General features: G+C 42.3%; 1 pseudogene; it reads right to left on the bottom strand.

Moving 5' to 3' along the window:
• Positions 1–3,383: 3,383 nt before the first annotated feature.
• LOC126476724 (5S ribosomal RNA) lies at positions 3,384–3,501 on the bottom strand (annotated as a pseudogene).
• Positions 3,502–20,439: the final 16,938 nt, after the last annotated feature.

The raw sequence follows: 20,439 nt of genomic DNA, 5'->3' as shown, positions 1-20,439 counted from the left end.
ATCCTGATGAAGTTTGGAATTCCTGTGTCATGGTCTGGATAGATGTCTGTCTATTACACAGTATGACCCTCTTATGACCCTCTTCTATTGTCGGCGGTCTCTGTCAGTCAACAGACGAGGTCGGTTTGTACGCTTTTGTGCTGGACGTGCCCATTCACGTTTCCACTTCACTATCACATTAGGAGTGTGAAAATCTCATGTACATCATGTACAGACGTATGACGCAAGTGACACCCAATCACCTGACCACGTTCGAAGTCCGTGAGTTCCGTGGTTAGCCCCCTTCTGCTCTCTCAAGACGTCTAATGACTACTGAGGCCGCTGATATGGAGTACCTGGCAGAAAGTGGCAGCAAAATGCACCTAATATGAAAAAGGTATGTTTTTGGTGGTGTCCTGATACTTTTGATCATATAGTGTACGTCACATTAATAGCACACAGCTTTAAAATTTTAAGAAAATGTCTTATAACAGCAATGTTAATAACCATATAGAACTGAGATACTAATTTAATGACACCATCATTCATTTTGTTCATTTGCACTGTAACTGTGAATCGCAACATAAACATGTTCAAAGGAAAGATCTCTTTAGCACCAGCTACAGGTTGAAAAAAAAATGGTTCAAATGGCTCTGAGCACTATGGGACTTAACTTATGAGGCCTTCAGTCCCCTAGAACTTAGAACTACTTAAACCTAACTAACCTAAGGACATCACACACATCCATGCCCGAGGCAGGATTCGAGCCTGCCACCGTAGCAAAAGCGCGGTTCCGGACTGAAGCGCCTAGAACCGCTCGGCCACCTCAGCCGGCTACAGGTTAGAAGCAGTGCCCTTTGACACAATGAAGAATTAACTTAGTATTAATAAAACGGTCTTAATCGCGTTTTATTTATTTAGTGGAAGACTCATTTAGCTACAATATAGCAGGTCAGCAACTGGAAGCAGTTAATTCCATAAATTATCTGGGAGTACGCATTAGGAGTGATTTAAAATGGAGTGATCATATAAAGTTGATCGTCGGTAAAGCAAATGCCAGACTCAAATTCAGAATCCTAAGGAAAGGCAATCCGAAAACAAAGGAAGTAGGTTACAGTACGCTTGTTCGCCCACTGCTTGAATACTGCTCAGCAGTGTGGGATCCGTATCAGATAGGGTTAATAGAAGAGATAGAGAAGATCCAACGGAGACCAGCTCGCTTCGTTACGGGATCATTTAATAATCGCGAAAGCGCTACGGAGATGATAGATAAACTCTAGTGGAAGACTGCAGGAGAGACGCTCAGTAGCTCGGTACGGGCTTTTGTTGAAGTTTCGTGAACATACCTACACCGAGGAGTCAAGCAGTATATTGCTCCTCCTACGTATATCTCACGAAGAGACCATGAGGATAAAATCAGAGAGATTAGAGCCCACACAGAAGCGTACCGACACTCCTTCTTTCCACGAACAATATGAGACTGGAATAGAAAGGAGAACCGATAGAGGTACTCAAGGTACCCTCCGCCACACACCGTCAGGTGGCTTGTGGAGTATGGATGTAGATGTAGATGTAGTGCCGCCAAAAGGTGTGACTTGTGGTGCTCCAGGGAGAAGCAGCACTTCCGAATTACACCACTGGACATTAAAATTGCTACACCACGAAGATGACGTTCTACAGACGCTAAATTTAACCAACAGGAAGAAGATGCTGTGATATGCAAATGATTAGCTTTTCAGACCATTCACAAAGGTTGGCGCCGGTGGCGACACCTACAACGTGCTGACATGAGGAAAGTTTCCATCCGATTTCTCATACACAAACAGCAGTTGACCGGCGTTGCCTGGTGAACGTTGTTCTGACGCCTCGTGTAAGGAGGAAAAATGCGTACAAATTCACGTCTCCGACTTTGATAAAGGTCGGATTGTAGCCTATCGCGATTGCTGTTTATAGTATCACGACATTGCTGCTCGCGTTGGTCGAGATCTGATGACTGTTAGCAGAATATGGAATCGGTGGGTTCAGGATGTTAATACGGAACGCCGTGCTGGATCCCAACGGCCTCGTATCAGTAGCAGTCGAGGTGACAGGCATCTTATCCGCATGGTTGTAACGGATCGTGCAGCCACGTCTCGATCCCTGAGTCAACAGATTGAGACGTTTGCAAGACAACTGACTGCACGAACAGTTCGACGACGTTTGCAGCAGCATGGACTATCAGCTCGGAGACCATGTCTGCGGTTACCCTTAGCGCTGCATCACAGACAGGAGCGCCTGCGATGATGTACTCAGAGACGAACTTGGCTGCACGAATGGCAAAACGTAATTCTTTCAGATGAATTCAGGTTCTGTTTACAGCATCATGATGGTTGCATCCGTGTTTGGCGACATCGCGGTGAACGCACATTGGAAGCATGTATTCGTTATCGCCATACTGGAGTATCACCCGGCGTGATGGTATGGGGTGCCATTTGTTACGCGTCTCGGTCACCTCTTATTCGCATTGACGGCACTTTGAACAGTGGACGTTACATTCCAGATGTGTTACGACCCGTGGCTCTACCCTTCATTCGATCCCTGTGAAACCCTACATTTCAGCAGGATAATCCACGACCGCAAGTTGCAGGTCCTGTACGGGCCTTTCTGGATACAGAAAATGTTCGACTGCTGCCCTGGCCAACACATTTTCCAGATCTCTCACCAACTGTAAACGTCTGGTCAATGGTGGCCGAGCGACTGGCTCGTCACAATACGCCAGGCACTACTCTTGATGAATTGTGGTATCGTGTTGAAGCTGCATGGGCAGCTGTACCTGTACAGTCCATCCAAGCTCTGTTTGACTCAATCCCCAGGCGTATCAAGGCCGTTATTACGACCAGAGGTGGTTGTTCTGGATACTGATTTCTTAGGATCTATGCACCCAAATTGCCTGAAAATGTAATCACATGTCAGTACTAGTATAATATATTTGTCCAATGAATACCCGTTTATCATCTGCATTTCTTCTTGGTGTAGCAATTTTAAAGGCCAGTAGTGTAGCATAGGCTGTACTGCATCACGTAGGAGAGAACCCATCAACGAGTACACGAGCAATTGCATGTGGAATGGATGTTGCTCTCAGCACCATCTGACATGTTGTGGATGACCAAAACTTACATCGATACCATCTCCGACACCCTATCCACCTCCAACATTCACAGACTCGTGAATGAGGCTCGAACTAGGTGAGAGGTAGCACACCGTCGTCAGGCCACAAGTGGCCCATCTGGACCACCTGACCGCCGTATGATCCTCAACTGAGAATGCTCTCTCAATTGTTATGATGGTTTGATTGACCGGAGCTGCTACTGTTCGGTCGAGCAGCTCCTCAACTGGCATCAGGAGGCTGATTGCACCCCGAAAAATGGCAACAGCGCATGACAGCCCGAATGGTCACCCATCCAAGTGCTGGCCACGCCCGGCAGAGCCTAACTTCGGTGATCTGACGGGAACTGGTGTATCCACTGTGGCAAGGCTGTTGCCAGGAGAGAGGTAAGATGGACATGAAATGACATTAGGAAATCCAACGTAAGTATTCCCCATCATGTCTACCCTGCTGCAAACCCACCTAGCAAATATGCCGTCAAACAGCTGTAGCACGGAAGCGGTATGTTTCTGGACATGGATTCCTGTTCAGTATATTATGCACTCACTCACTCCCTTCTAAGAGTCCTAGATGTTTGTAATGGGAATTTCCGAACACCATCAATACTGGATCCAATTTAAGTTGTTCGTAATTGCACTACCTAGATACTGAGATGAATGGAGAACCTTTTTAATTTTTGTGATTTATCGTGTGACCAAAATTGTTAGCGCTCACGCTAAGAACCTCCCACCTCTTACTGTTCAGGGTCGATTGCTACATTTCGCACCGCGCAGGTATCTTGTCTATCTAGTGGAATTGTAGCGTGGAAGAGAGTCAGGGCAAATGTTTAGAGAACAGTTCTGACAAACAGCAATAGCGATACTGTCACAGATAGACGTGCGTGCAGGGTTTGTAAACACAGGGGCGGGCTGCCCTTATCGGAAGAAGGTGGCCGCGTTGTTAGCGGGGAGCAACAGCGATCAGCCGTGGGTGGAGGGCGCGGGCGCATGCGCGGTGCGCCACGCTGGCCGGCGGCCCCTCGCGCTCTGTTAGCGATCGGCCGGGCCCCGTGAGCTAGGCCGCTCGGCGCTCAGCGCTCGCAGTCCGTCCCGTGATTTATGCAGCGCGGCCGGCTTATCGGCGCTCAGCTGGCCGCGGTGGGAGGAGGAAGCGCGCCGGCGGAGCAGCGGTTCTGCTGCGCTCCCAAGGTCCGCGTCCGCGCCGAAACACATTCATCATCCTCCAGGTATCCTCATTGTCTGCGCGTCCTCTAGCGGCCGCGATTCACAATAGAATTATGAAAGCAGGCCTTAATAGAGACGCTACATTGTGCCTGTCCTGAATAATACTCCCCGCATTAGTCATATCACGAACTGCAAACCCTTGTCATCGTTCCTTGCCATCTAATATGCTCCACCACAACAGTCCTTCGCTCTAAATCACTAAATGGTTTCTATCGTACAACGGACTGTTAGCCTTTTCAGATGAGCAGTCACGTCACACGTTTCTCAGAGTGTACAGTCACGCAAAAGCGTTCACTGTTTGCTTCTTTCCAGCAGAAATATATTGAGATTCTATTAAAGCAAACATTTAAATTTAAATAATAAAATACAGTAAGATTTATGACCCGATGGAAATGCATGAACTCAACTTGTCAAATAATTTCATCAAATATGATAAAACATTGATTTTATCCATACTCGATAAGAGGTCGTGGTTTTGAATGTCATTGTTAAAAAATATATCGGCTCAACCACTTGTTTATAGTGTAAAACACTAAGATCGACGCGTTTCGGAAGTCAAGCTTCCATCATCAGAATAATAAAAAGTAAAAGAACCTGTTAAAACTCGCTAAAATGGGACATGTACCAGACACAATAAAATTGATAATAAAATTAAAACATCGTGGCTACTTCCCTTGTGGCAGCCGTGTCTTCCAAGGTGCATCTCCACATAGTCGTCAAAATATGAAAAACTCTAAAATTGTGTCGCCTATGGTGTTCAACATCTATCCACATGGTTTACGACGATAGAGGAGAGAGCCATGTGGTTAGATGTTGACCACCGTAGGCAACACAATTTTAGAGTTTTTTATATTATGACGACTATGTGGAGATGCACCTTGGAAGACACGGCTGCCACAAGGGAAGTAGCCACGATGTTTTAATTTTATTATCAATTTTATTGTGCCTCGTACAGGTCCCATTTTAGCGAGTTTTAACAGGTTCTTTTACTTTTTATTATTCTGATGATGGTAGCTTGACTTCCGAAACGCGTCGATCATAGTGTTTTACACTATAAACAAGTGGTTGAGCCGATATATTTATTAACAATGACAAAACATATTGTAAACCAGATAGGATTGCTATGGAGAGCAGGAACATTGCCGGATACATTCATAAACAACTTGCAAAGAGAGTTTTTTTTTCTTAATACTATCAGATACGTGATAAGATGGTATCTTACCGGCGCAACATAGATGGCGCGATGGTGCTATTGGATAGAACTCAAAAAGATATTGCCGCCATGAATGCCCAAGTTAATAGCTTACATTTTGGAATGAAATTCACTGTGCAGACTGATGCATTAAAGTAAAAGTTGCCAAGACGTAAAATCACAAATGTTAGGCAACAGCATAAGTTTAAGATTTATCTTAAAGATACTACAGTGGATCTTAAATTTCATAACAAGTCGGGTCACCGAAACATGCATAAAACGGCGTATTTTCTATGCTGCAATGGGTGAAAACCAGACCGCCGATCGCGGTGACCTATCGGTTCTGGGCGCTACAGTCTGAAACTGCGCGACCGCTACGGACGCAGCTTCGAATCCTGCCTCGGGCTTGGATGTGCGTGATGTCCTTCGGTTAGTTAGGTTTAAGTAGTTCTAAGTTCTAGGGGACTGATGACCTCAGAAGTTAAGTCCCATAGTGCTCAGAGCCATTTGAACCATTTTTTGAAAACCAGACCATTACAAACCCCTGAGGTAGATAAACAATTGGGAATTTTGCGACAGGTAGCCCCAAATAACGGTTTCAATCCACTTATAACAGCACGTTACCAGATCAAGAAAAGTAGAGCGCTGATCGAAACGGAAATTAGGTGACCATAGATGATGAAGTGGCGGGGAAAGCTAAATAGGGCTCAATGCCGTATATTCTCGGACACAATCACGAAGGTCTTTTTAAAAAAGCGAAAGTGAAAGTAAGTGTCAGCTTCCGTGCTGAGCATACACTCAGTATGCTTATGTGCTACGCAGACAACACAGCATCACATAGTGGGATCTGCAGTCAGTTGTCACGGATGCTAAAAATTGAACATGGATTAGACGGGAAATAATTTCAACACAAGATTTAAAGAGCACATTATGTTGACAGAAGAATAATTTCACACTATTTCAAAAGACGGTTAAGCCCTGGAAGTATTACAAACACTCAAGAAAGTAGCAGTTACGGATGCACTCCAGCAAGTGCAGATCATTATCGAACTATTCACAGCATGTCAAGGATGACAAGGAAAAGCGTAGATCTCAGTGAAAGGTATCGTGATCAAGAAGCAGATCCACTGGATACATAGCTTTCATGTGTGCAATATCTAATCATATGTATCCGGCCACCTGTTAGTGCACGAAAATGTGACGTGTGTCTATCAAGTGGTTCAAATGGCTCTGAGCACTATGGGACTTAACATCTGAGGTCATCAGTCCCTTAGAACTTAGAACTACTTAAACCTAACTAACCTAAGGACATCACACACTTCCATGCCCGAGGCAGGATTCGAACCTGCGACCGTAGCGGTCGCGCGGTTCCAGACTGAAGCGCCTAGAAGCGCTCGGACACACCGTCCGGCGTGTGTCTATCGTTAGACTTTACGACTGTTTGAACTCTGCTGGGAATACTTTCAATGACGTGTCTGAATGTCTGTGGAGGAACGGCAGTCCACTATTCCTCAAGAGACGAAACCAGAGAGAAAGTATCCCTACGCCCCTGTGTAATGCGTAACTGACCACTAGATGTTACGGGAAGCGCGCCCGCCAGTATAAAAGGAGGCGGGGAATATTGTGTGGTCTGTGCAGAAGAAGTCACAGAAGAACAGGTCGGTCAGAAGGACTCAAATCGGAAATTTGGAAATTTGGAGTAAATTGCTATGAGAGCAACCCGTACGAAGTGTGAGAAGATTTGGTAGAACGGAAAGAGAGTAACCTTAAAGATGCCTGATGCTGTGAAACAATATAGTCTGATGAATTCACAGGTCTATACAGGACAAAAATGAGGATTAAAAATAGTGGTGGTCTCTGTTTTTATGGATTATTGACGTATGTTGCGTACAAAGATTGTTGTTATATTGGAAGTTGGGAAATGATCTGCCGTAGCTTCAGTTTCGAAGGCAAGTTGTTCTTCAAATTTTGAAAACCCGTGGAACTCCAAGAGCAAAACCTGGTCCATCATCACGATTTCTTTCATTAGACGGTGTAAGGCAGGACATAAAAGATCATTTCATCGCCAAAGGACAATTTAAGTATCGCTGATGCCAGGTATGCAACAGTGGAGTTGTGTAACAATGTGTGAAATGCAAGGTACCACTTTATGAACATTGTTTTCAGAGGTCTCATAGATTTTGGAATACCTCTCAACTAAGATTCAGAAGAGAATTTTTCTAATGATTCAAAGCTGTTTTGACTATTTAAATATATTTTTTAAAATATAAAAGTAAGAATGTGTAACAAAAACAGATCGAATAAAAATATTGTGATAAATCTAGAAATATGTTTCATTTGCTACCTAAAGTGCCCATTGGCAACTTCAGTTGCCATCAACCTTCGTGACTGTGTAAGTGAAAATGAAACTTCAAAAATGGCTCAAATGTCTCTGAGCACTATGGGACTCAACTGCTGAGGTCATTAGTCTCCTAGAACATAGAACTAGTTAAACCTAACTAACCTAAGGACATCACACACATCCATGCCCGAGGCAGGATTCGAACCTGCGACCCTAGCGGTCTCGCGGTTCCAGACTGCAGCGCCAGAACCGCGCGGCCACTTCGGCCGGCGAAAATGAAACTAAAATTTTGTTTTTCATGAAAACCTGTTGCAAATCAATAACCTACAACTATTTTTGAGCAGAAAAACCGATCTTAATGATTCTGGGCACTGATGGATTAAAATCAAGCGATGTTTTATCGAACTCCATACTCTTCGGTTTCATGCAAGCGGAACAGCTCTCACCGGAACTAGCCTCCAGAGTCGGAGTCTTGAGCCAGCGTCCACTGGACACCTGCGTCAGCGCCCGAGTGACCTAAATCCTTGCGTCCACTTCGGTCATTAGCTGTAAAACTAAATCACTGGTAACTTTCTGTAATTGGCCTCTTTTGTGGAAGAACAATGGTAGGAAAAATATTCAAATCATTATGCTATCTTGTCAATGTGTCACGAAAACAATGTAAAGGATGGATGAAGAGTTAACCCCCTGCGGCTGCCTCACGGCGTACCCTTGCAGGTTATGGAATCGTCCACGCTAGGGAGCTCTGCTGTACTCGGAAAAATGTGCGTCAGCGAACGGACGTACGACACTAGAATAGATGCGACGAAGTGAGGTACATAGAGCCCATAACTCTCTTTTTTTTCTGGTCTTCGACAGTTAGAAGTACATTTTTCGGTTGATTGTTACATTTTTAACTTATAAAATTTTGCATATTACTACCTTTTTCATGGGGCGCTGAATTAATTTTATGTAACATGTTGTTACATACGCGTTCTGAAAAGGGAACACCCAACTTGCTGAAAAGTGAAAAATTATTTTTTGTACTATGTCATGGGTAGCTAAGTCGCTATTTCTTCTGCATATACACTAAAGGAGCAAAGAAACTGGTATAGGCATGCGTATTCAAATACAAGGATATGTAAACAGGCAGAATACGGCGCTGCTGTTGGCAATGCCTATATAAGACAAGTGTCTGGCGCTGGTGTTAGATTGTTTATTGGTGCTGCGATGTGCAGGTTATCAAAGTTTAAGTGGTGTTATAGTCGGTGCAAGAGCGATGGGATACAGCATCTCCGAGGTAGCGATGAAGTGGGGATTTTCCCGTACGACCATTTCACGAGTGTACAGTGAACATCAGGAATCCGGTAAAACATAAGACCTCCGACATCGCTGGAAAAACTGGACCAACGACGACTGAAGGGATTTGACACCTTGAATCCTGCAGGGCTCTCCATAAATCCGTAAGAGTGAGAAATGGTGGAGATCTCTTCTGAATAGCACGTTGCGAGGTATCCCAAACCTTTCGAAAATTGCTGAAGATTTCAATGTTGGGCCATCAACAACTGCCAGCGTGCGAACCATTCAACGAAAAATCTTCGATAAGGGCCTTCGGAGCCGAAGGCCCACTCGTGTACCCTTGATGACTGCGCTACACAAAACTTTACGCCTCTACTGGTCCCGTCAACACCGACATTGGACCGTTGATGACTGGAAACATGTTGCCTTATCGGACGAGCCTCATTTGAAATTGCACCGAGCGGGTGGACATGTACGGGTATGAAGACAATTTCATGAGTTCATGGGTCCTGCATGTCAGCAGGGGACTGTTCAAGCTGGTGGCAGCTCTATAATGGTGTGGGACGTGTGCAATTGGAGTGGTATGGACGCTTCATATCTCTAGATGCGACCCTGACAGGTTACACATACGTAAGCATCCTGTCTGATCATCTGCATCCATTCAAGTCCATTGTGCATTCCGATGGACTTGGGCAATTCCACCAGGACAATGCGACAGCCCACACGTCCAGAATTGCTACAGAGTGGCTCCAGGACTATTATTCTGAGTTTAAACACTTCCGTTGGCCACCAAACTCCCCAGATATGAACATATTGAACATATCTGAGATACCTCGCAACGTGCTATTCAGAAGAGATCTCCACCATTTCTCACTCTTACGGATTTATGGAGAGCCCTGCAGGATTCAAGGTGTCAAATCCCTCCAGCAGTACTTCAGACATTAGTCGAGTCCATGCCACGTCATGTTGCGACACTTCTGCGTGTTGAATCCTGCAGGGCTGTCTACCTATAATGATTTATTTTCAGTAGAGAGTCGAGAAACGGAAGACAAGTTAAGCGTAATTTGATCTGAAATGATCATTGTTTTTATATGTTACTATTTCGTTCAAAACACATCGTTAGAAAATGAACAAATAAAAGGAGAAATTAATTGAAATTTTGATTGGCTTGGGCTTAAAAATTTTCTTTCATCTTGTTGTGAGGGCACGCTTTGATTGGTCCGTCAAATGACGAGACTCGTAGAGCGGTCACAATCTCCATAGTCCGCCATATGTCTCATGTCGGCCATCGAGGGGAAGACACGATAGCACAAAATCCACTACGATCTGAATAGGTTGTCGGCAATGTTAGCAGACGGTGACACTGATCCCCTCCAAAGACAACGCCAGAAATTTCTTAGCGGTTAAGTTGCGTTCGTCCCGTTTCCATAACGGCCTATGTGACTGTGCCATTTGAAATGCAATGTGGAATATTTGACGTACCGTTCTGTCCCATTCCGTGACGTAGTTTGTGACTCGCAATTTATTTCTCCACCACACGAGAAGGCAGTTTGTACATTTAGCAACACTCATCACCATAAACTTGTTTAATAAAAGAATACTTTGTCCTTTGTACGCCGTATTGTGTGCTTTATTAACCTCGTGCGGCCGTGAGCCATTATCAAGCACCTGAAATAAACCAGTGTGGAAGAGCGTTACACGTCTTCATTGCAAATCTGGTTAGTTAATGTGAGTTATGGAATGCTCTATTTATATATGACGATCTTTGCAGACATGTGACGATCTTCCACTCTGGATTATTTCAGGCGACTGGTAATAGCTCACCGCCGAAATTAGCTAAAGCGCAATACAGCCTACAACGGACAATGTATTCTTTTATTAAATACTAAGAGGCTGTGGATCCGCACTTAAGTAAAATCTCCCTAAAATTGTGTCATCATGATTTGAGTAACATTACACGGAAATGAAGGTGTTTGACTACCTCGTTACTTGTCCTCAGTGCTGTGGAGCGCATCTGCGACGCCATCAAGGTAGATGTGCTTATCTTAGACCCAGCTCTGACAATCTACTTGACCAGTGTGCGGCTGTTGAGTGAACGCGGTTGGAGATGCCTCCCTAACGTTGTTTCTGTATCGCGCAGTCGCCTCTATCAAAGCGAAAGAGGGGCGCTTCTCGCTGTGCTGTAGCTGTCTCCGTTTCCACGTTTCCGACTTTGATAAAGGTCGGATTGTAGCCTATCGCGATTGCGGTTTATCGTATCGCGACATTGCTGCTCGCGTTAGTCGAGATCCAATGACTGTAGCAGAATATGGAATCGGTGGGTTCAGAAGGGTAATACTGAACACCGTGCTGGATCCCAACGGCCTCGTATTACTAGCAGTCGAGATGACAGGCATCTTATCCGCATGGCTGTAACGGATCATGCAGCCACTTCTCGATGCCTGAGTCAACAGATGGGAACATTTGCAAGACAACAACCATCTGCACGAACAGTTCGACGACGTTTGCAGCAGCATGGACTATGAGCTCGGAGACCGTGGCTGCGGTTACCCTTGACGCTGCATCACAGACAGGAGCGCTTGCGATGGTGTACTCAACGACGAACCTGGGTGCACGAATGGCAAAACGTCATTTTTTCGGATGAATCCAGGTTCTGTTTACAGCATCATGACGGTCGCATCCGTGTTTGGCGACATCGCGGTGAACGCACATTGGAAGCGTGTATTCGTCATCGCCATACTGGCGTATCACCCGGCGTGATGGTATATGGTGCCATTGGTAACACGTCTCGGTCACCTCTTGCTCGTATTGACGGCACTTTGAACAGTGGACGTTACATTTCAGATGTGTTTACTACCCGTGGCTCTACCCTTCTTTCGATCCCTGCGAAACCCTACATGTAAGCAGGATAATCCACGACCGCATGTTGCAGGTCCTGTACGGGCCTTTGTGGATACAGAAAATGTTCGACTGCTGCCCTGGCCAGCACATTCTCCTGATCTCTCACCAATTGAAAACGTCTGGTCAATGGTGGCCGAGCAACTGCCTTGTCACTACATGCCAGTCACTACTCTTGATGAACTGTGATATGGTGTTGAAGCTGCATGGGCAGCTGTACCCATACACGCCAACCAAGCTCTGTTTGACTCAATGCCCAGGCGTATCAAGGCCGTTATTACGGCCAGAGGTGGTTGTTCTGGGTACTGATTTCTCAGGATCTATGCACACTAATTGCGTGAAAATGTAATTACATGTCAGTTGTAGTATAATATTTTTGTCCAGTGAATACCCGTTTATCATCTGCATTTCTTCTTGGTGTAGCAATTTTAATGGCCAGTAGTGTATATCTTTTGCTTGGAAGCGAGTCAAAACTGGGTGATGTCGAATCACTTTCGGTGGTATCACAATTTTATAATTTTACTCTTGTAATTTAGAGCTCTCGTCTTATAGTGATGATTAAATCGAAATATAATAAAATCTATAAGGTATAACTGCGTCGAAGATGACCCTGCGACTGATTTTTGAATATATGATAATGGAAAACGATTCTCACGGTTTTCATTTGCAACGAATAAAAATTACTCGATTCCCATTATAAGTACTTATCTCCTGTGCATCTGCAGATGGATATCGCACCCAGTAAACTGCTTTAATAGCTATCCGATCTCGCTCTTTCGAACCGATTACTCGTCTTTTTCTTGTGTTAAATTACGTGGAAACGTTAACGCAATCATTCTACGGCCTTCGAATGGAGTGAGTTTCACACAAACATCGCAATCAGTTGTGGATATGAGATTCACCACTCTGGTCGACAATAGGTCTTAGTTTTCTTGTACAATACTGAGAAGGTAGAGAAAAAAGAAATTGGGTTAAATTTTAATATTAACTTAGTGAATGCTTTATCTTTCAATTCCGGCATATGTTAGTTTCACATCTAACGTAGATGTGATCTGGATAACGGAAAACTGTCACGTAGCACTAACGACAGTTTCCTTGCATTTTTAAATTGCATTATCTGCTCACTTTTATAAGAAACTGTTCGCTCCTCATCAGTTCTCTATGATTCCATGCGTTTATCACGTGTTCGCTAACCTATCTCTTTCTCTGGTAAGATAAACTAATGGTTTCTTCACCTATTCTTTCTCTAGCTCTCGTCATCTATGAACAATACATTATCTCACCATAGATTCTCGTGTACCGTACGACGTACATGACAGAAAAACGTCTAGATGATTTTTAATTCTGCCTGCACATATTAGTTATAAAGCCTCAACAGCGTGGTCAGATGATCTGTGACACCGCTGCAAACCATGAGCCATCCCGATCGCTCCGAACTAGGTGTACACACAACAAGGTTTTCAGGAGGCCTATAGATCCAAAGTAGCAAACTTCCTTCCATCCATTCCTGTAGCTTCATTCAAAACAGAAAATCGATGTGCACATATTGCAATTAATGGTTCTCTGTTTGGAACAAGTGCTGCTACTTCTCAGACTCATTCATGAGCTAATCCATCAATTACACACAGGGTGTTAAAAAAAGGGTATTCCATGTTTTGAGGGATGGGAGCACGGAAAAGAACTAGACAAAATACCCAGCAAACATGGGCTCTGAACTGCATTCGTCGACTGTAAACATGGTGTTAAAAAGGGTGTTCAATATTTTGGGGGATGGTTATATGGAACAGAAATAGACAAAAATTCCTAGTAAACATGGGCTCTAAACTGCATACCTTAAGAGCTTTGAGCACTTATTCTTCTTCGCTACTGTGAAACACGTCTCTCCTACTACACCCCTGATAGGTCTGATTACGACTGTTGCATGGGGGCTTATTAATTATAAGATTGATTGAAAATATTTTTTGTTTTAGTATGTCTGATTACGCAAGTCTCGTAAACGGTTGGCCCTGACTAGTATTATTACGCTATCTGACTGCAAAGAACAATGTAAGAAAATTTTCGTAAACACAGTTAATTAATTAAGTCCCCAGCAACTATAAAACCTACAAAATCCAAGCACAAATGTAACTGTTCTGTATGTGGAGTGTGACTCAACGTACGCATCTGGCACGGTTCTTTTCCAACAAGACAAGAATTTTTAAATACTAACTATACTGACGTGACAAAGGAAATTTAGAGAAACTATAATTACGCAAGAAAACCAAAATTCACTCTAATACCAGAACACAAGCCAGATGCTTTGTTGACTGAACCTGTAGTGACGCATTATTTCAGACACACAATTAATAAAAGAACATTGTAATTTTTACCTTCATATATATTGACGAGATGCACTCATTACAATAACATCTGCTATCTCTCCCATCAAATAACTGCATAAAACATGGAACAACACTCTCCACAATTACATCTTACTCCGACTTCACGACAAGCAGTGCCCACTAGCACATCTCGGTACGAACTCTTAACACATACTGTCCTCTACGAGCTCTCTACTAGCACTGACTTCCACGAACTCTCAACAAACACTGACTGCCATGAACTCTAAACACACACTGTCCTCTACTAACTCTCAACAAGCACTGACTTCTACGATCTCTTCACAAGCACTGACTGCCATGAACTCTAAACATGCACTGCCTGCTACGAACTCCCAACAAGCACTGTGGAGGCGGCTTAATAGTACTCTTTGGCGCACTCTCTGGCGCAGTGGCACAGTGTAGCCACCTTTCATATGCCCCTCCTCCACAGGCCAGAATTTGATGGTATTTTTGCCAGCATTGGTGGTGAAAATACCACCAAATTCGTCCAGAAAAATACAGACAAAAATAAAAGATAATATTAATACCTAAATATCACATAATTAGTTAAAAATTTTGGCTTTGCACTGACCTTTCAATAACCTAATATCTAAAATACAGTAGGCAATACAAATTTTGTCATACATGTGGCTTTACATAATAGTTTACACAATATACAAAAAATCAGTTTATACAAATGTTCACATAAAATGCTTTCAATGATTAGTTTATACAAAAAAAAGGGGCACTAACAGGTGACGTCTTTTCAGTAGAAGCAATTCATCAGTTGCACCCAGTAAAGTTTAGCAGGTACACCCAGCAACAAGTCACGTTATTTCAGTAAAAGGCAGTCCATCAGTGGCACCCAGTAGTGTTGAGCAGGTGCAGACAGCAACAAGTGACTTCATTTCAGTAGAAACAGTTCATCAGTTGCACCCAGCAATGTTGAGTAGGTGCAGACAGCAACAAGTGACATTATTTCAGTAGAAGCAGTTCCATCTGTGGCACCCAGTAAAGTTCAAGAGGTACACACAGCAACAAGTCACATTAGTTCAGTAGAAGCAGTCCATCAGAGGCACCCAGCAATGTTGAGTAAGTGCAGACAGCAACAAGTGACTTTATTTCAGTAGAAGCAGTCAATCAGTTGCACCCAGTAATGTTGAGTAGGTGCAAACACCAACAAGCAACACCATTTCAGCAGAAACAGTCCATCAGTTGCACCCAGCAATGTTGAGTAGGTGCAGACAGCAAGAAGTGACATCATTTCAGTAGGAGCAGTCCATCAGTTGCGCCCAGCAACGTTGAGTGGGTGCAGACACCAACAAGTGACACCATTTCAGTAGAAGCAGTCCATCAGTTGCACCCAGCAATGTTGAGCAGGTGCAGACAGCAACAAGTGACATTATTTCAGTAGAAGCAGTCCATCAGTTGCACCCAGCAATGTTGAGCAGGTGCAGACAGCAACAAGTGACATTATTTCAGTAGAAGCAGTTCCATCTGTGGCACCCAGTAAAGTTCAAGAGGTACACACAGCAACAAGTCACATTAGTTCAGTAGAAGCAGTCCATCAGAGGCACCCAGCAATGTTGAGTGCAGGTGCGGACAGCAACAAGTGACATCATTTCAGTAGAAACAGTTCATCAGTTGCACCCAGCAATGTTGAGTGCAGGTGCAGACACCAACAAGTGACACCATTTCAGTAGGAGTAGTCCATCAGTTGCACCCAGCAATGTTGAGCAGGTGCAAACAGCAACAAGTGACTTCATTTCAGTAGAAACAGTTCATCAGTTGCACCCAGCAATGTTGAGTAGGTGCAGACAGCAAAAAGTCACCTCTCTCAGCAGAAGCAGTTCGATAAAATTCACTAGCACTGATCACACTGATCATCAGAGTTTATGAGCAGAAATTAAACATGTCCTAGTGGCACCAATCATGTAGAAAAGGTACAAGTCACAGACCATAATTTTTTTTTTTTTTTTACAATCACTGATCACACAGTTCATCAGCAGAAATTAAACACGACCAAATGTCACACATCATGTTGAAAAGTGCAGGTAACAGTTCAGAATATTTATCTTCACTAATCAGACAGTTCAGGCATGAACAATAGTTTGAATGCACATACAAATGCTTTTACAGTAACATACAAATCATAACAAACACACAAATGATATCAAATAATTGTCCTATTAACTATTACAATACACAAATACCAGTAAACCTATAATATTTATGGGTGTCAGTGCAAGCCACTACCAACAAATAAAATAATACTTAGGAGATAGGTGGTTAGGATTAGTAAAGGAAAACACACAGAACACACTCACTCATCCTTCATCCACATTAAGTACTACTGTGTAACTGAATAGTGTTAACTGTGTAAATGTAATTCTGTCAAAATCTGATGTGCATCATGTGTATCAAGTAGTACTGGCAGCAATGTATAACAGTCAATAATAGTTAGTCAACGTCATAGTCATCATGTCAAGACCAATGTTTGCCAAGCCAGATCAAAATGTACTGTTTTTGAACAACTGTCACTGAGCCAAGATATGCAATTACTTCCTCTCTCCAAAAAAAAAGTATATACTGCTTAGTTATTTAACAAAGTGTGTGTATAGACTATCTTCCTTCTATTTTAGTGTTCTAGTCTGCTATCTTCATCCTCCTTGTTCCATAAGACCAACAAAAAAAAAAAAAATATGCTCCTCACTTACTTTACCTCTTATACACCAAAACTCCAATAATCATCAGCATCACATAATCTCAATAATACCTTAATAATACCTCTTCAATACGTCTTATCATCAATATCATTTACCTTACCTCTTGTCCACAAAAACTCCAATAATCATCAACTTCATATAATCTCTATACCTCAATAATACGTCGATAAATATAAACCTCAGCACCAATATCATTTCACTTTCATAACAACTTTTTCCTCTAGTCAGTCTCCTCGAACAAGTACAGATAAAATCCTAATGCAACTTCAATTCAGCATCCCATACAATCCGAAGACACAGTGTCCACACACAACCTCTGTGTAATCCATCTGACCCAAATTTTCTACTCATTATAAATTATAAGATACATTTTGGTTCCTTGTCCATCATTAAATAAAAGAAATGCATACCTGACCTCTAACAGACTTAGTTCGAATAACTCTCAGTAATTAAGTACGATTACGGAGTGTGAATAATCATAATGTTTCACAGTGTGTACACCACTTCAAGAATCATAGCAGAAGCAAACATGTGGAGTATTTTTTGTGTCAAGTGTCACTTCCTATTTCAATTGCTCACGAAAAATGCAGTGTAATAACTGTTAATGGTCTAAACTTATTTTTGGTATGTCATGTCGTTAGCCTCCTTCCTATTAGCATAAATGTATACAGCTTCCATAAAACCTCAGCTCATGTGACTTCTATGACTTTCTTGTACTAATGTTGTTCGTCGAATTATAGCAGTTAATTTTCTTATCTTAAAAATATAAGGCACTGAGCGTAAGCAAAACATGCAATAGCGAGTAAATATACCAGTAGAGAACAGAATGTCAACAAGTGGATGCAGCACAATTCTTACAGCGAGGCTCTGCCAAGCAAACAATCTATAATTAATCCAATAGTGTGACCTAAACTCTATGTTTATACACAGTATATCAGCATTTCTATACACCAAATTAAAGAGCAGTTATGGCAACAAAACAGAAATGTGTAAATATGTAATCCATACACATAGCAGTAAACATATATCTTACGTAATAAACAGGTCATTAGCAACATATCAGCATAAGCAAATAAATGTTCATATGTCATCTTAGCAAGTAAACATGGAGGCGCAAGCAGATAAATCACAAGGTATAACTTACATACCTAAACACATCAGCACAATAAATCAGGTTACAATTATAATTCAAATAAATAAGCACAGCAGGCACATAATAAAAAAAAACCATGACATCAGTGAAAAAGCAGTGCAGCCAAGCGATGCATAATATACACAAGTTACAACCCAGTTCATTAATAATCATTGTCAAATTCAGTTAACGTACGCAAGCGCGTCGCTTCACAAGTAAATTCATAGAACATGAAAGTAGCACCAAGTATGAATCACGTAATCGCGAGCAGCAAATTACGTCTAAAGTACGTACCTATGTGGAAATATGTTACCTGAAAAATAAACTCAATTAATAGTTACCCTTTTTTAGTTAATTAGTTTCTTCTTGGAAATTACATTCTTCCTGAAAATTTCTCAATAGCAAGTCCTCTTAACGTCGGAGACACACAGAATTTACCTGAAGTTCTTAAATATTTTACACAACCGTATCCTGAAAAATACTGAATGTTAATAACAGAATTCATCAAGTCACTATAGCTTTATACTGAATTTAGTCGGAAAAATTATAGTGTGTATTTGTTTACGGCTGTCAGTGCATTCGCACTGAGCGCTCGATCAGTTGTAGGCGCGTGACGTAGGAAGCAATTGTTTGCGGTCAACGACTGCCTTGTGCGGCGCGCAGACTTGACTGTTGCTTTGAGTATGTGCCGCCGCCAAAACACAGCGCGGTATCCTTGTACTCTCCGCATGTTTACATCTAGCTGTTGGTTTCTCAAAAGTATGTCATTCCACAAAAATTTTTACGTTAGATATATGATGTATTCCTTTAGAGCGTCGTGATTTAAGAGTTTCTACTTCAACAGTGTTATCATGTATAATTTTGCGAATTCTATATGGACCGTTATAAAGCAGAAAAAATTTGCGACACAAGCCTTTTCCTTTGTGAGACAAACGGTGGGACTTAATTAATACCTTCTGACCAACTGAAAAAGTTTTTAAACGACCAGGACGCTTAGCTGATTTCTCTCTTCTTGCAGCCGCAGATGCAATATTTCGTAGAGCCAGGTTGACAACTTCAGAATGCCGCAGTTTCCGTGAAGGCGGAAAAGGAACGATTTCAGAAATGCGATTTGTTGGCACTTTATTTTTTAGTATCATTATAGGCGGTAAAGAAGTTGAATCATTAGGGAGTTCATTCAGAATGTTTTGAAAAATATGAAGATACTGATCCCACGTTCTGTGATTCTGATGACAATAAAGACGACACAATTTATTGATTTCCTTCATCCATCTCTCTGTAGCGTTAGATTGAGGGTGAAAAAGTGAAATGAAGATTGGTTTAATTTTACGACGCTGAAGAGTACGAAGCCAAATTTTAGAACGAAACTGTGATCCATTATCTGATATAACCTTATCAACATGACCAACTTCTTTAAGAAAATGTTTGATGAAAGCATTGGATACTGAACGAGCTGTTGCTTTGCGTAAAGGTGTAAAACACACATATTTTGATGTCAGTTCCACTGCTACGAAAATGTACGCAAAACCATTAGTAGAACGAACCACTGGACCGAACAAATCGACTGCAGCCATCTCCTTTAATTTCGCTGGAATGACGGGAAACAACGGTGCTCTGTGAGAAATCGTTGGAGGCTTAGCCATTTGACATAATTTGCATTTGGCAAGAACAGATCGAATACGTTTTTCCATATTACTGAAGTAACAATTTTCTCGTAATTTATGAAAGCACTTTCGGGGACCAAAGTGTGCATAACTGAGATGCGTATACCAAATCAATTTATTGACCCACTCATCAGGAATACAAACTAACCAAACAGAGTTGTCGACCGATTTTCGTTTAAAAAGAATGTCATTGCGAACTGAATAGCATCTAGTTTCTCTGGATCAGGAAGAATACCTTCTGTAGCAATAATGTGACCGAGAAATTTCACCTGAGAACGACCAAATTCAGATTTCTCCAAGTTCACTGTCATGCCAACTCGTGCAAAGATACGTAACAATGAATCCAAAATTTTGTTGTGCTCACTCCAAGAACGTTTAGCAATAAGAATGTCGTCAACATAAGAAGTAATGTTGTCACGAAGATAAACAGGTAACATTTAGTTTAAACTGCGAATGAATGCTGCAATAGGTACAGTAAGTCCAATCGGTAATTTCCAAAGT

The sequence above is a fragment of the Schistocerca serialis genome, chromosome 4 (assembly GCF_023864345.2).
Source record: "Schistocerca serialis cubense isolate TAMUIC-IGC-003099 chromosome 4, iqSchSeri2.2, whole genome shotgun sequence".
Lineage (NCBI taxonomy): Eukaryota > Metazoa > Arthropoda > Insecta > Orthoptera > Acrididae > Schistocerca > Schistocerca serialis.
Note: the sequence above shows the minus strand (reverse complement) of the source record. Positions and strands in the feature narration are given on the sequence as shown.